Genomic DNA, 6,000 nt, shown 5'->3' on the forward strand with positions numbered 1-6,000 from the left:
TTTCAAGATTTTTTCCCCCTCCAGTGCTAACATCTCATCAACTCTGGTGGTATGAGCAATGTTGGGAGCATTAGAGGCTGCCAACTGCAGATGGTACCAAATCCTGTAACCCTGCTCAGGGCAGGTGTTTAAGTCCCTGGCAGCAGCCACCAGCTCGTGTACACTAGAGCTAGCTCTGATGGAGCTGAACTCTGCTTTCTCAATGGTGGGAAATTTTCCCTAGTGTAGAGAGGGCCCTTTTGTCTCTCTCCTTTCAAAGTAACACACCCTAATAGGCTTAGCTGTGCCTAATTAGCTCCCAGCTGGCAGGGCCTCTGGGCGCTGCCTCTGAACCCTGGCTGGGAATTACCACCCAAATTACTAAGCACTGTCTGTCTCAGCGCAGCCGCCTCCTACAGCCTGGTGTGGCAAGGCCTTGGGGTCCCCTCCAACAGAACTGTACACCCTGTTACAGTGTAAACAGGACCTAATCCTATGTAAGACAATTGTGTTTGAACCCTATCTGGCAGAGCCAGTGCTAGGCATAAGCAGACTAAGCAATTGCTTGGGGGCCCTCTATTAATTATTAGTATGTGTTGGGGGAAGGGCAAAAATATTCCTGCTTAGGGCCCCAGTGGGTTAGCCCTGGCACTGCTAGCCGGGAACTACAAAGTTGTGATGGGACCAGTAACACAGCGGAATTTGTATTGCAGCTGAGACAACTGGGGTCAAAACTGTATTAATCATTACAGCCTTGCTTAAATGCAGCTGTTACCCACAGGGTTCATGGAGTGGTTTCCCTGACATGGCTAGTTATTCCCCGGCCCCTCTTTACAATGATATAACTCTGTTAAAACACCATGGCTATGTCTACACTACAGACCTTACAGCGGCACAGCTGTACCGCTGCAGCTGCACCACTGTAAATTCTCCTGTGTAGCCGCTCTGTGCCGACAGTAGAGAGCTCTCCCACTGGCATAATTAACCCCCCCGCCCCCCCAACAAGCAGCAGTAGCTATGACTGTGGGAAAGTGTCTCCCGCCAACATAGCGCTGTCCACACCGGCACTTTTGTCAGTGAAACTCATTGGTCGGGGTGTGGGTTTTTTCCACATTCTGACCGATATAAGTGCTAGTGTAGACAAAGCCTATGCTATAGACTATGGGGCTATGTGTTATAGAGTGACTAGTATAGTTTTATAACATAGTTACATGAATGAAATCCCTGGTCAGACAAACTGCGCTAGAATGCTGTTAGCAATATCTTATTTAAGATACAGTCTGTAGCATGGCTCTGATCTCATAGCAAGAAGCAAAGAGCTGCCCCATCCTGTACCTGGGAACTTCTGAAACCTGCTGACTCATGTGCACTAGAGGCCAGACAAGAGTTCCCATGATATAAATATGGTATTGTACTAGTGAGACCTATTGCACAAGAAAGGGGGAGATGATTCAGCCTCTCCCTTAGACAGGTTCCTTCTGCTGCCACATCATGTGATGTCAGTTCCCAGGGTGACATGATGCCCTTTCCTTTCGGAGGTCTGCTCTGCTCCGTGTTCAAACAGGCCTAACTTGTTCTGGAAGGGCAGGGTGAGATATGGGCCCTCTCCTCCTTTCCCCCACCACTGCCCCAGGGCTGTGTTGTGCTCTGAAATACATGGGTTTCTTCTCATACGGAGATGCATCAGGTGCAGGAAATTTGGCTCAGAAACAAGTTTCACCACAAGTCACTGAGCCAGGGTTTTCTTTCCCATGAGATAATCCTGGGCGGGGCAGACAATCTATTAAAATTAAAATACAATGAAAATAAATGGCTTCCCAGGGGTTAGCGTAAATCTCCCTTTCTTGTTTTCTCAGGAAGCTGGCCGGGTTTTGTGAAACCGGCTCCAGGTTTGTGGCACAGAAGGTAACCCTGCAGTCTCGGGAGCTTCTCAGCATCTGTGCCAGCTCTCTACTTCTCACCATGGGGGGAGGGGGAGATGTCTTCTGCACTCCTCCCACTGTGTGTCAGCAGCATGAGCCACCCTGTAAGAAACCCTGTGGCTGCCAAAGGAATCATACTCGATGCTGGCAGTGGGAAGGGAGAGAAATCATCCTTTTGATGGAGGGACCTCCCAAGGTCAGTGCTGGATTGAGGATAAACAGGGTTCTGATAGCCAATAGAGCAGGGCCTCAAACCTGACTTTTATCTGAAAACTTCAGTATTGAAGACAAGGGGCAACTCCTCCTTCAGCACTAGTCCCTGCTGTGCCTAGTCTGGGATGTGTGGGGCCCAGCTCTGTTCAATCCACCGCGCACAGCTTCTGCTTAGATGTATACTATTTGCACTCTGTGCTATAACCTATTTATAGCCCATTGGTTCGGACATGCTCTGAATTCAGTGGCTCTGATTTTGCTCTTGCTTTCACTAAGTGATGTCATTGGAATGACACCCTTGCAAATCAAGAATAATTGAGAGCAGAGACTGGTCTAGTAGAAAGAACTAAAAATATAAAGCCCAGGTGGGTGAGGTAGTGTCTTTTATTAGACCAACTTCTGTTGGTGAAAGAGACAAAGTTTTGAGCTCTTCAGAGCTCTGCGGGAAAGGGCCGATTCGCCCGATTCCCTGGAATTGGGCCCCGCGCCTAAGAGGGCCCCGCGCCTTAGGCGCCATTTTAATTTTTTTTTTTCACTAACCCAAGGTCCACTCCGGGGTCTTCGGTGGCCCCACTCTCCTGGCTGGAGCTCCAGCCAGAGCGCGGCAGCCCCGCGACCCCGGCCAGAGCACTGCAAGCCCTGCGGGCCCGCTCTCCTGGCTGGAGCTCCAGCCGGAGCGTGGCAAGCCCCACAGCCCCGCTCCCCAGGCCGGAGCACCGGGCAGAGCGCAGCAAGCCCTGCGGCCCTGCTTCCCTGGCTGGCATCCGAAGTGCCGCCAAAGACTAGGAGCACCGCCCGGTGAGTACAAGCCCCAGGAATCGGGCCCCGCACTTGCTAAAGCCGGCCCTGTGGGAAGAGAGCCAGGTTGGTCCAATAAAAGATATCATCTCACCCACCTTGTCTCTCTCGTCACCCAGGACCAACATGACTACAACAACGCTACAAACAGTAGTAAATGCAGGTTTATTTTCTGTGCCATGTTACAACTCTCCTGAACATAATGCTATTACATTATTACGTGGTCCTGCCTTGAGTGCAGGGGCCTGGACTAGATGACCTATTGAGGTCTCTTCCAGTCCTACCCCTCTATGATTCTATGCTACTGAGGGCAGAGTTTGGCCCACGCTGTCTAACTGCTCTCTTTTGCCCTAGGCATGCCTTGGCATCTTACATCAAGTACGTCTATAGAGGAGCCTGATATAGACATGCTGTTTCTTTTTGTCAAAGATTTCACAGCATTGCTCCCAATGGTCCACTCACCAGTGGTGGCAAAGCACTAGTGTAGACAGGACTCCAGGCAGCTGCTGTCATTTTGAGCACTGTGTGGTCTAATCTTGCTCAAAGCAGGTCTCTACAACACAGGGGCCACTGGCACCTTAATCTAAATGGAGGCCTCCATGATAGTACCCCAGGCACTGAACTGCTGGTGGCAATGGTGTGAAATCTTAGACATAAGAATAGTATAGACAAGGTCACTGCGTGGGGAAAGGCCAAGATTTTATTCCCCTAGGACAGGGTGGGACTTCCAGGGCTGGATTCCACTGGCCCAATTGCCTGAGAATGTCAGACAGCATGAAGCTGGAGACTGAATTCCCCTCTCATCCCAGGAGAAAAGTCAGTCCTGAAGTGCTGTGCTGGGCCTGTGTGTGGAAGCCAGGTTTTCATGAATAGTGAGACTGGGTTCCTCTCTGGAGAGGGTGATCCCTGCAAAGCTTGGTGGGAACATTTCTCTATACCTTTGGAAGAAGTCTTTGAATGAAGACAATATTGCAGAGCACACAATAGTCCCCTGCCAAGAGCAGTTAACAGTGGCAGGGAAGTTGTCGCCCTCTGTGTCTCTGCACCCAGAAGCTGCAGGTGGCTGGAAAATTGTGGGTCTGTGGTCCTTTGCAGAAACTGCATGAGATGGTGAAGATATGTCCCTGCAGTACTGCAGGAGCTTTGAGAGGCTGTAGAAGTAAGAGTTTACATAGGATTCCAAGATTTGCAAATTCATCTTCCCCTCAAGTCAGCCAGTAATGCCTTGGGCAGTTCTGACATGCTGCATGCCTAAATCATCATTTTCATGGGAACAGATTCATGAGAGAGAGATGGAGAGAAAGAGTAAGGGAGGATCTCCCAGCACTTCAGTCATTGTCAGCACTCACAGTATGGATTTCACAAGATAACCAAAAGCCTTTAATAACCACAGTGGATCTAGGCTTTGAAACCCTGCCAAATCCTTGCCAAGAAACAAGAGCAACCAAGAGACAGAATCCCAGGCCAGAGCCAGACCCACCGGTTAGTTAGATAGCTGCTTTCAGTGAACAAGTTTGAGGGGGGAGGGAGTCTAAAGATTCAGATATTAATTGATTGTAACCAGGGCCGATGAAAGCCCCTCATCCCCCTTCCTTCACTTCCCCCACCCCCGCTTACCCAGCCCCACCGTCAGCACTAACTATTGCACAGAAAACAGGAAGGCTCCCAGCACACAGAAGGGGAGCACGACTGACACTAGGATCCACAGGGCAGCATTCAGCTGCAGAGTCAGCAGAGCCCAGAGGCAGCCTCCTTCAGCTGGGCAGCTCCACACTTGCAGAAATGAGGAGGGGAGCAGTGGCATGTAACCTCATGTCCCCCCTGTTAGGGGGCTTATTCCTTCACCCTCGCACTTCCCTGGTTCTTTTCACATGAACAGAGAGCAACACTACCTGAAGTCCAAAGGCGCAAACAAGTGAATGTTTATTGGGGTGAACTTCCAGCAAGCATAATTCCAGTTTCCTTCCTCAGTGTCCCCCTTCCCAGCTCTGAAACCACAGAGCCTTGCCTGTCTCCCTGTTCCCATCTCCCCCCTCCCCACCCCGGTTAGCAAAACATGATTCCAGTTCCCCCACCCCTAGGGTTACCATACGTCTGGATTTTCCCGGACATGTCCGGCTTTTTGGTCCTCAAATCCCCATCCGGGAGGAATTTACAAAAAGCAGGACATGTCCAGGAAAATAGGGAGGCATGGTAAGGGAACCACCTCCTCCCCAGGCTCCAACTTTCCGGGGCCAGGCGATGGCTGTTCGTTCTCCCCACCTGGACAGCCAGACTCGGGAGCAGCCGCTGCTGCAGCTCCCACTGCCACAGGGGGAAGCGGCCAAGCATGTGACGCTTGGCGGCTGCGGCTCTGGCGCCCAGGGCATAAACCCCCTGAGCCCGGGCCTGCTGCGGGGACCCAGCTGGTGCAATCCTGCGGGTGGCCCTGGAGTGGGGGCAGCAGGCCCCAGCCCCCCTGTCCCGCTCGGGTCCCACAGGGGAACAAACGGGACTGCCGATGCCTCCGCCCCGGGGCTGCCCGCGGGATTGCACCAGCTGGGCAGCCAGCCCAGACGTGACGGGCTGGGGGGCTAGGCACAGCGTGCACGCTGCTGGGTCCCCACAGCAGGCCCGGGCCCAGGCGCCCAAGTCCAGCTGCCCAGGTAGGGAGAAGGAACAGCTGCCGCCTGGGCCCGCAAGCCGCACCCCCTACTCTCCCTCCAGGTACTGCGCCCGAGTCCTGCCTGCGCTCGGGGCCAGGCCGAACTCACTCAACCCTACCCAGCACTCCCCCTGCATCTCCCGGGCCTCCCTCTGCCGCCGTTTTTTTTTTTTTTTTTTCCCCCCCCCTGGTCACCCTGGGGGCGGGGGCGGGGGCGGGGCCCCATGGCGTGTCCTCTTTTTACAGGATTGAAATGTGGTGAACCCTACCCACCCCCATTCCCTGTTTCCATTCCCCCCCCTTACTTCCTGATTGACTGCACACTAGATAGTAAAACTTGAGTTCTGCTTAGCTATACTTTAACCAATCATTTTACTGAAATTTAACTAACCAATCCTGACACATTGTAACATGGTTATTTAACTAATTATATCCCACCATCTT

This window comes from Terrapene carolina, unplaced genomic scaffold (assembly GCF_002925995.2).
Source record: "Terrapene carolina triunguis isolate 2854851 unplaced genomic scaffold, T_m_triunguis-2.0 Scaffold96, whole genome shotgun sequence".
Lineage (NCBI taxonomy): Eukaryota > Metazoa > Chordata > Testudines > Emydidae > Terrapene > Terrapene triunguis.